Here is an 11,859-nt window from a genome sequence, read left to right as displayed (position 1 = left end):
CTTGCATACTGTGCCCGTGTCATGACATTCATACATCCTTCTTTCATATGCTTTAATTCGTCAGAACCGATTATCACACGCGACAGTGCATCCGCAGTCACGTTTTCCTTACCACGGATATATTCAACATCGAAGTCATATTCTTCGAGGCATAATCTGAATTTTGTCAGTCTACTTGATGGATCCCTCATGCCAAATAGGTACACCAAAGGTTTGTGATCTGTTTTTATTTTGAATTTTTTTCCGTATAGATATGGCCGAAAATATTTAACAGACCATACAATAGCCAACAATTCCTTCTCAATTATTGGATAATTTAATTCCGCTTTATTTAAATTTCTGCTTGCAAATGCAATAGGTTTCCCATTTTTGTTTGACAACACGCCACCAACTGCAAATCCAGAGCTATCAGTTTGTAATACAAATTGATTTTCATCAGAAAAGTCGGGATAATCGAGTACAGGTGGGGTTACCAAAAAGTCTTTAAGAGTGTTGAATGCTTTTTCACAATCTGGTGTCCAGTGGAAAGGTACATTTTTCTTACTGAGGTGATTTAACGGGCGAACTATTTCAGCAAATCCTTTGATGAATTTTCTATAGTAATTCACAAATGCTACGAATCTCCGGACCTCGTCTTCGCATTGTGGAACAGGATATTTTTTTACACATTTTATTTTCTCTGGGTCTGGGGGGCTACCGGCTAAGACGAAGCCGATTCAGATTGGAGCAAATCGAACATCGATTTGATCCTGTCGTACCGCGTAAGCAGCCAAGATGGCGATCCCCGATTCGTGACGTCACATGAAGTTCGGCAAGCCGATTGAACGAATGATTTCAGTACTTTTGACACTAAATCGCTACCGCGTAAAAAATCGAAGTTCGGCGCCTGAAGCCGATTCCCATTGGAAGTGTCAGTTGAAGCCGGGCACTTTTCAGTAACCGTGATCAATTTTAATTTCTTATTTTCACTGTTTTTCAACAATATTAGGAGCTATTTACGGTGGGCGACAAATTTTAGGAACATCTTAATCAATATAAAATTGATATCGGCGTGGATTTTCGTGTTTAAATACCTAAATACAGTGTCATGGAGATAGTCGTTTTATGGGCTGCTGCGGAAGAAAATGTCTTCAGAATCTTGAGCAAATCGATTGCAGGATACTTCGAGAGAAAAGCCAGTATATACTTCTCACAGGTACATCTATTTATAACATTATTTCTAACAAGTGGCTCAATGTTTACAGAGGAAAAGTTGCTGAACTTACTAGAAGCGATTTTTGATCATTTCATACTTATCTAGTTTGTTTTGTTTCAGAGAGTAGCTACATTAATAATTTTAGATTATCAAAAGATGCATTTCGGACTTTGTATCATGACTTAGGACCATATCTGGAGGTCCAATGCTCTACAACTGTGCAATCGACTTTAAGGTAGGTGGTTACTATATTATGTTATATTTTACCTTATATTTTGATAATTAAAGTTATACTACAACATTACATGAATCCAATATAATATCTGTATGTTATATATTACAGTGACAAATGCTCTCAAACAGCCTGCCATCGTGAGATAATATATCAAGTTTCCTCGGACAAAAACTGAGCATGTAGAAGTCTCCAGAGGTTTTAATGACAAATTTGGATTTCTTGGAGTACTTGGATGCATCCACGGCACACACATTGCCATTATCCAACCTCACAAGTGGGAAGAGGCCTTCTTCAATAGCAAGTATTACCATTCATTGCATGATATGTTGGTAAGAATCATGCCTTTAACTAGCTACATTTGTTTTGATTCTTATGATTGAGTCGCTAAAAATATTTTAATTTTCAGGTTTGTGATGGAGATATGTGCATTACATTTGTGATGCATCCAATGGGAGTGTTAGTGCTAGACTGCTAGCCAAGATAACCATATTTGGAACAACAGCACTTTGAGAAGGGAAAAGGAACATCTCCTTAATTTAAATATGTTTAAGTTCATTAAGTGGACTTGTGTGGTCCTTGAAATGTAAATTACTAAGTCAGTGTGGTGTAATCAAAAGTGGCAGATTTGTTATTCAATAATACAACATCTAAACAAACCTTTCTTTATTGGCATCAAATAAACTATTTTCATTACGCAGATTTATTTATTTTGTGTTATTACATAATTTGTTTCATTGCACCCCTCTCATTAACCAACCTATCTCTCAAGTAGATACATTTTTCTAATCTTGTGTCCATTGTGCTTAATAAAGTAGTTTATCCATCTATCTTTAACTTGTAATAAATAAATCCATTTATTTTGTATAAATACAAGCTTGCGGGGCCTTATGGGGACTAGACTATTTGTAATGTGTAATAGTATAATCAAAAAAGCCCTGCGGGTGGATCAAAGAAATGTAATCAATTAGAACATACTACAAATATAATATTGTTCCCAATTCTTACTATAATATGGAAATATAAGTTAATTGCATCCAACATCTTCATCAATACACCTATACAAATCTTTTTATTAGATAGTAGTTGGCAAGTGGGTGTATAAATATACTATACACCTCTGCCTACCCCTTCGGGAATAGAAGCGTGATGCTATATTATTTTTGTTTCAAAATAGTTCTTGGAAAAATGATATCTAGTTGCTTTGTCTTTAATGTACTTTAATGTTACCCCTAGACAAACTCACTTAAATAACATGACCAAACTTAAGTATTTTAATTAAATACAACTTCACTTAAATAACATAAATGGAGTACTTATACTTTAGCTTAAATATTTACATTTAAGTTTATTGAATACATATGTTTTTACTTAAGTATTTTAACTTAGTTTCTCTAGTGTCTTTGTTCTTGAGAATTGTCATGCTGCTATTCTTTAACCTGTAATAAATAAATCCATTAATTCATATAAAATACATGCGAAATATAAACAGTCACAATATGACAAAGTTTTTATGACGTCTATCGTGTACATTAGTAATAGTCTTTATAGACTAGTTATAATCCTTTAGTTATTACTTTATTTATTTGGGTGATCCCGGCAAGGCAGAAATTTTGTAAAGTGGTCCTTCATGAATTAAAAGTTTAGGAACACTAGCCGACTCTAATGGAATGAAATACAATGTAAAGAAAATATTTTGGAATGTAATAAAGTAGCACATACAAAGGTATAAGGATATTTATTTTTGGCCTTTATTCTTGCTATAGTATGGAGTAAAATATCAAGGAGGTAAATTTGGGTATATAACATACATACAATCTTTACGCTACATCCCTGGCGGGGTAGGCAGTTAGGACAGACCACCAAGTGTCGTGATCCTTATAAACTTCTCCTACTTGCTCCAATTCCATACAATTTTTAATAAGTTTGAGTAAATTACCTTATATTGGTCTTCACCTAACTTCCTCCAGCAGCAGCCGAAGCAACTCTGTTTGCATATCCGCGGCCTTGCTATTAGCTTCAGCAGCTGTAGCCAGCCAGCTTGTCGACTGCTGAAACAAGTCGCTCCTCCATGTCTAGCCTCCGACTCTCTAGATCTAGTAGGTAGTAAATCGGTGATCTAGAAAAACAAAAAGATACATTTTCCAACAAACTATTTAAGTTGTTGAACAATGAATAGGTTCATTATGTGACTATTCTTTCTTGACTTGTTTCTTACTACTACTAGATTAATAATTTACTTACATTTCTTTCGTTATTGTTGTTATTGTATAAATTCTGAGAAGATAAAACTGTTGCATTCGGCGCGAATTCAAGTATGTCAGCTGATATAACATAACGTCATTTTTCTTTTTTTTTGCGTTTCATTACTTCAGTTGCAAAAGAAAAATCCGTCGTTGCATTTTCCTTTTGTTTTAAACATTTGTAAGACTTTACAAAGTGATTAACTAAAAATATTATCAATTAATAAAAATAACATACAAAATTAGTCTGTATTTTTTAATTTCATAATGATATAGAATATTAAATGTTTACCAAATGTCTCAACGGAACGCAAGACCAAAAGTCATTCGTTCAATCATGCACCCCTCTAATATGTCTATTATTATCTATGGATTGATTTTCATCCAGATTGCAATGAACATCGGAAATTACCCGGTACCAAACGCCGAACTTCGATTTATCTGAATCGTTTTCAAGTCGCCGAAGTTCGGCGAATTAGCCGGTAGGCCCCCTGGTAAGATTCCGTGCTCTGAAATTATGTGTCCTAAATATAACAACTCTTTTTTTAGAAAAACACATTTCGACGGATTAAGTTTTAAGTTAACCTGTCGTAATCTGTTAAAAATAGTAATTAAATTCCTATTATGATCCTCCAAGTTTCGTCCCATAACTATCAAATCATCCAAATAAATTAAACAACTTGTATAGTTTAATCCTGCCATCGCTACAGTCATGGCCCTCGAAAAAGCACTAGGGCTTATTTTGAGGCCCATTGGTAGCCTTTTCATTTGATATTGGCCTTCGTTTGTTGTAAATGAAGTATACTTTCTACTATTTGGTTCTAGTTCTATCTGATAGTAACCTTGACTAAGGTCGAGATGCGAAAAGTAAATGAAACCAGCTAGTGAGTCCAATATATCTGTGATATTCGGTAAGGGAAATTTATCATCCTGAATTTTCTGATTTAATTCTCGATAATCAACTACCACTCTCCATTTTGTATCTCCACTGCGATCAATTTTCTTAGGAACCAATAGCAATGGACTTGACCAGTCACTTCTAGCTTCTTCTATAATATCATTCTCCAATAAATCTTTTACCTGGGTTTTGATCTGTTCTTTTTGTGCAAAAGGTAATCTATACTGTTTTTTGTAACTAGATGTAACATTATCTTTAAGTTTAATTTCTTGTTTGTAAATGTTAGTTGTTGTAAGTTTGTCTCCTGGGAGATGAAATATATCACTATATTTAGCGCATATACTTTCTATAGTGTTTTGTTCCTTACTTTTCAGATAAGTGTCTAGTTTTAAGTGACTAAATAATTCTTTTACTCTTGCTGGATTGACTGTATTTTGACTGAATTCACTAAGCACATACTCATCTAAATCATGGACTTTTGGCTTAAAAACATTTAAAACAATTTCCTCATCTGTAGTATTTAAAATTTTTACTGGTATTTTACCATTAATTGGTTTACCTAAAGAATTTGCAATGAATACACCTTCAGTTATTTTGTGAGAAAGTACTACACAATCTGTTTTCGCATCTGTTGGTAAAATCTTTATCATCTCGCATCTTGGTTCAATAATGAAAAGTTGTTCAGAATGTAAGTCAACTATTATTGAATCAGTAGTCGACTGTAAAGTCAAAGTTCCATTTGTATAGTCTAATATTCCTTTATTGTTCTTTATAAAATTCAATCCTAAAATACCAGAGGCTGTGCACGGTAAATCGTGAAAAACATAAAACTTTTGTTTAAAATAAGATCCATTATGATATAATTCCAAAAATACATAACCTTCCGTTGTTAAACTACCTCCAATTCCTTTAATATCTATATTTTCAGCATACACCTTAATTTCTGATTTTAATTTATTTAAAACTTCACGTTTAATTGCACATATTGTAGCTCCTGAATCTACCATAAGATCTAATGAAACACCATTTACTTTAAAATGCACCCAATCTACATTATCTCCCGAAAATATACTTTTATTCTCGAAAAAACTGATCCAATTGATTTTCATTCGAGTTTTGATTGGAATCCTCATGATTCATCATTGTGGAATCGGATTCATGTGTGATAAAGTTTACTCTACCTCGAATCGGTCTCCTAGTATGGAAAGTGCTACGTGATGGATTCGTGTTACGATAAATCTTACCTCTGTTGTTGAATGAATCATTATTTGATCTGTTGTTATTGTAAAGTGGCTGCCGACTGCCATACGACACCCTAGCTCTAGCTCTAAAGCCACGATGATTCATATTGCGGCCACGAGCACCACGATAGTTTTGATTTCGGAATGTAAACATTTGTTGCGATGTCGACGCTGTCATCGTCTCATCTTCCGCTGCTCTTATGGCGTCTTTTAGGCTTGAATAATTCCGTGATGAAATTATCGTACTAAGTTGTTGATTTCTTAATCCCTTCGTAAAGCGGTTAATAGCATTCTTTTCATTTATCGGACGCAAAACATTATATTTATTTGTATCTCCATCGGCCTGTGAAATGGTTAAGTTTACAAAAAGCTTTTCAATTTCGGAACCAAACTCCTGTATATTGCGTGAACCTTGTACTGTAGTTTGTAGCTTAGCCTGTAAAGCAACAGCTGACTTTTTCGTTAAAAGATGTGTTCGCATGTCACGAACCAAATGAGAGACAGAACTGTATGTTGGTGATAATCGTAGTTTAGCACTTTGCGAAAGTCGCGTTTTCAGTACAAAATTAATAAGTTGTTGTTTTCCTTCCGTAATCATAGAATCATATAGCTCTATGGCATCTATAAGTTGCGAAGTAACGTCCTCATTGTCATCCATGACTGGAAGCAGGCTCACCGCTACTTTTAACTCAAATGAAGACATCTTAAATGGTTGGCTTACCTCAGGACGTTCTTTGATCTCCTCCGGCTCCGCTTCCGGGGTACGTACCTTACACACTAGAGATATATCTTTGAATAATGTATCTATCCTAGTTTTTAAAGTCTTAATAAATCCTATTACTTCTTCCGGGAACTCTCCAGTACCAAACCTATTCGATACTGATTGTATAATTTTTGTGGATTGGTCATGAATCCTTTTACTTTCTAAATATTTATTATTCAATTTGTCAGAATTCCTCTGTGTTAATGGTAATTTCTTCAAGTTTACTAATAAGTTATTGAGTTCTTCATAAATTTTATGCAACTGTTCTAGTTCCATATATGCACATTTTATCCCTTACTACTTGCTCGTTTATATTTTTCTTACATACCTTGATTAAACATGATTATATTTGTTTTTCCACTACATTTACGATTAACTATCATTTATACTAAGAGAAAAGTCTTAATTACGATAAAATAAGTCATGGTAAATGCATCTTAAACCTATACACTGCACTCGCGTCGAACTCACTCGTTTTCACACTTTATATTTAACTCATAGTAGGGGCTCCGGGCAAAGTGCACTATCGCGCGGCACCCAAATATGGTCGTATCGTGGGGCATCGAATCGTGTTGTTGCTAAGCGGAGTTTACATCACATAAATGGTTATCAATTCTAAATTAATCAAAATTCACTCACATATTGTAGTCTCTTACACGGTGGTACTAGTTTTTCGCACAGTTTCCCTGTTGATTTCCGCTCGGGTCCAGCCAATGTGACATCTTTTGTATGCTTTATATAGGGCTTTTCCAGCGACAACGAAGATAACAGTAATCAAAATTGCAATAAATACCGACATCATCAGGTTGTTGTAACTCATGTGGCTATGTAACATCTCTGCATCTGCCGAATTAAGACCACCTCCCGCGGCGTTCTGGGCAATGATGATTTCTTCCTTGCTCGCACCTTTACCCATGTTGACGTTGATTTATTTATCATAAGTCCATCACTTTATAACCACTCACTACACTCGATCTAATTTTCGCATAAGTCCCAATGGCAGGCCATAGCAGGCTGTGGCAAGGGTCGCCATGTGGTGATGGGGCTTGGAGGAGATCGTTCAAAATAATAAGTCCTTTGAATAACGGGATACACGTGTTTATTAAGACATGGTACAATACAGAATGCCTCTTACATCGAATACAATAATACTTATAGATCGTATATAGAACCTCTAAATATGGTACGATTAATATAAACAAGGGGTGCCTCACTACAAGGTGATTCAAGCCTGAAAAGTCCTTACCAAACAAAGGACAGTCTCACAAAGTGATTTCGACAATGTCCCCATCGGGAATCGAACCCGGACCACCAGATCGTGAGCCTAACGCTCTAACCACTAGACCACGGAGGCTGTTTACTTAATACTACCTGATTATTGAGTGATGGGTTCAACTTTATGAATTAAATGAGGATTAATTGGATGAATTTGATTCACTTGACCACACAATCCACGTGCCACTTATAGTCGATCTTGATTTTTCTTTAATCTTCGCCAATAACTTCGTATTAATTTATCTACAATTTATTGATTGTAATCTTCTCTGAAATCTGGCTCGAAGGACCATGAATATGCCTGATATGCCTTTTTACTGATTTTTAAGGGATTTAGGTAGCAATGAAACAGCACCGTGTTCGACGTAATTACGTGTAATCAATGGAACCGAAAAAAAAAAACGCCTGTCAAAAACAATTAACTAATAAAAACTATTGCAAATAAATTGCTATTATAAATTGAAGAGGCGTTTCGAATAATATTTATTCTAAACACTAATATTGTGGCGCCCCCTAGTGAGTTACAGACATGACACCTGTCTAATAACATGAACTCATCAAACACAAACCCGTTATTGAAAACCGCATCAAAATCGGATTATTAGTTTAGAAGATAATTAATAACATTTCTTTGCACAAACGCACACACAAACATCTCTCACCCTAAACGCATATACCTGCTCCGTTCCGTCATGGGTAATAAATAGAATTCGTTTTGAGCTAACTTATAATATAACATTTGGTAATAAATAGAATTCGGTTGAGCTAACTTAAATAACATTTTCAAACTAAGTCGGTAAGTTAAATGCTAATAATATAATCGGAATAGTCGGTGACTATGTACGTAAAGGGGAATTCGTTTGAGCTAACTTAAATTACATTTCAAACAAAGTCAGTAGGGTAAATGCTAATAATCGGAATAATCGGTGATTATATACGTAAAGGGGGAATGCTTCGTTACTCATCTAAGTTTCATTAGGAAGGGGACAGATATTGTTGAATGCCCGGGTGATGACTCCACGCGCTGTCCGGATCTCTGCCACTCGTGTGACGCCGTCGTGGCCCGGTATGCAGCGCTCGATGCGGCCCAGCCGCCAGTAGCAGGGCGGTAGCCGCTTTTCCCGCACCAGCACCATGGTGCCCTCGCGAAGCCCGGGGCCCCTGCTGCTCCGCCATTTGTTGCGCTCCTGTAGGAGACAGAGGTAGTCTCTCGACCACTTTTGCCAAAAGTCATGTTGTATTTGCTGTAACTGTTGAAAGTGGTTAAGGCGGTTCGTTGGTATATTAGTGTAGTCGTAATCTGGTATCGAATTAGGCGTCCTACCTATCAAGAAGTGGCTAGGGGTTAAACAAAACAATTCGTCGCTATTCGCACTTGTTATTGGGCATAATGGTCGTGAATTAAGAATACTTTCAATTTGAATTATTATAGTAGAGAATTCTTCATAGGTTAATAAAGCTTGCCCTAATATTCTTTTCAAATGAAATTTACATGCTTTAACAGCGGCCTCACTGATCCCATTCATGTGAGGGGTGTAGGCTGGTACAAATCTCCAAGTAATACCCTCGTTAGCACTAGAAGTAACTAACTCGTTAGAATATTCGTTTAAAAATTCAGTTAACTCCTTTAAGTCCTTATTAGCCCCCTGGAAGGTAGTCCCATTGTCACTAAGTATTTCCTTCGGTTTGCCACGTCTAGCTGTAAATCGTCTGAGGGCGGCTATGAATGCCGCACTCTCTAAACTCGATACTAATTCTATATGTACCGCCTTGGTACTTAAACAAACAAAAATCGCTATATAACATTTAGAAGTTTTATACCCACGTCCTCTCCTGTCCCTGATCGTGAATGGGCCTGCGTAATCAATCGCCGTCATTGTAAAGGGTAGAGCAGGTGTCACCCGAGTCGTGGGCAGGTCACCCATCAGTGGGCTATCAATAATAGGTTTGGCACGGTAACACGTCACGCAGTTGTGTACTACTCGTATATGATTGGCTAATTGCTTACCATGTATTGGCCAAAATCGTTCTCGCATCGAGGACAGCAACAGCTGCGGCCCTGCATGCAGTGACTTCACGTGTTCCTCCTTAGCTATAAGTTTGGACAAGATGTGGCCGTGTGGTAAAATAATAGGGTGTTTTTTATCGTGTGGGTATGGTGAATTTGATAGTCGACCACCAACTCTCATAAGATCGTTTTCCATGAATGGATTTAGACTCGATAAGCTAGACGTTTTCGGTATCGGTTTATTATTCTTTAATGAATTATATTCTATTTGATATGACACAGTTTGAGCGAATTGAATTAGTTTATACATAGACTCGTTTAACTCGAGAGTTGACAGTGGACCCGTTCATTTCGTGATAAATTGGTTAACCTTAGATTTTCCTATGTTATTAATAAATCGTAATACATAGGCAAAGCAACGTTGTAATTTCGCAAAAGAAGACCATCGTAAAAATAAATAATGATACAGTGTGTTCGTGTGAGGGATGTGTTTATTTAGTGAAAGTAAACATTGTGTCTCGATCGACTCGGTTAAAGATTCGTTACTAATCGTAGTAATACTGTTAGAGTTAATAGGCCATTCCTCGTTTGGTTTGGCTAACCAGGGGGGACCTACCCACCACTGGATACAACTCAATAACTTATCGGCATAGGTATAATCCTCTCGTAAGGAAGTCAGCTGGGTTGTCTGATGACGTCACCCAGTGCCAATCTCGTATATCGGTACTTTTCCCAATCACGTTAACTCGGTTTTTAACATAGCAATTTAATTTTTCGGATTGCTGGGATTTTATCCATGCCAGAGCCACGTTTGAATCGGACCAAAAATAGGCCTTATTGAATTTACAATTTAGTGCATTATTTACCTTGTCGTACAAGGTAGTAAGTAGCACTGCAGATTGCAATTCTAATCGCGGAATCGTTTCCTTTCGCGCCACTCTCGATTTGGCACATAATAAGCGCACTATAATATTTCTATATCTATCTATAGATCGTAGGTAAACAGCCGCGCCGTAGGTGGTCAACGAACTGTCACAGAAACCATGCAGTTCCACAGTGACGTAATCGTTGACAAGAACTTGTCGCGGGAGGCGCAATGAGTTTAGGTAATCAAGTTTCTTATAGAACGCCAACCACTCCTCACACAAGTCATGAGGTAGTGGTTCATCCCACCCGGCTTTCGTCAGCCACAGACGTCGGATAAGCAATCTTGCAACTATAATAACCGGTTCGAGCAGTCCCAAAGGGTCAAAAATGGCTGCTGAAATGGACAAAATCCTTCGCTTTGTGAAACGTTTCGGCTCGGAATCTTCCTTACGAGTGAAAAAGAGACTATCGCCGGTATTACACCAAGCGACACCTAGGACCTTGTGTGTGTCTGGGCCTAGTGTGGTAGGTGGTGTTTGTTTTTGTGAAGTTGAAGGAATGTTCGTATTAATTATGTCGGTAATCGTTTTCGAGTTAGACTTCCATTTTCGTAGAGTGAAGTTGGCTTGTTGTAGTATGTTATTAATACTTACAGCTGTCTCGGCTACCAGCTGTTCGTCGTCGCCTCCGTGGATCAGGTCGTCCATGTAGAAGTCGCGGGATATCGCCGCTGCCGCCTCGGGCGCATCATCGTGGTGCTCGGTTGCTAAGTGTTGTAAACATTGTAGGGAGCGCTGGTAATTTCAATAAAACCCCACACAAACAATTGAATGAACTGTATTACTTAGGATATTAAATTAAATTACAAGATCCAAACATTGAGACGCGTCGGCTTGCTCGCGCTAGAGATGTGACTGACCATAAATGGTAGACTATTAGGTATGTCCCATACATAAATTGGGGACAGCAAAAAAGTCAAATTTACTGTTATACAAAACAAATTATTTAAATGAATTATAAGTTATACAACCATAGTTCTTATTTTCTTTTTTAAAACCTTGAATTAATTAAATCTTAATTACAAACCTTATTTTGTAGTATGTATTTGTCGGTATTTGTTAAAAAGCAGTCTTGCAA

The 11,859-nt window shown here is 36.8% G+C and overlaps 2 long non-coding RNA genes across 3 annotated transcripts; one reads left to right on the top strand and one right to left on the bottom strand.

The window, feature by feature from the left end:
• Positions 1–682: 682 nt before the first annotated feature.
• LOC126381118 (uncharacterized) lies at positions 683–2,601 on the top strand. Of its 2 annotated transcripts, XR_007568685.1 has the most exons (4): positions 683–1,195; positions 1,316–1,430; positions 1,539–1,759; positions 1,837–2,601. It is a non-coding gene; the product is annotated as an uncharacterized LOC126381118 (long non-coding RNA). The 2 variants fall into 2 exon arrangements; XR_007568683.1 differs by having other exon boundaries at positions 683–1,430.
• Positions 2,602–2,753: 152 nt separating this feature from the next.
• LOC126381119 (uncharacterized) lies at positions 2,754–3,936 on the bottom strand. The gene is made up of 3 exons (XR_007568686.1): positions 3,672–3,936; positions 3,367–3,546; positions 2,754–2,866 (listed from the first exon to the last, which is right to left on the bottom strand). It is a non-coding gene; the product is annotated as an uncharacterized LOC126381119 (long non-coding RNA).
• Positions 3,937–11,859: the final 7,923 nt, after the last annotated feature.

Source organism: Pectinophora gossypiella, unplaced genomic scaffold, assembly GCF_024362695.1.
Source record: "Pectinophora gossypiella unplaced genomic scaffold, ilPecGoss1.1 Pgos_36, whole genome shotgun sequence".
Taxonomy (NCBI): Eukaryota; Metazoa; Arthropoda; class Insecta; order Lepidoptera; family Gelechiidae; genus Pectinophora; species Pectinophora gossypiella.
Note: the sequence above shows the minus strand (reverse complement) of the source record. Positions and strands in the feature narration are given on the sequence as shown.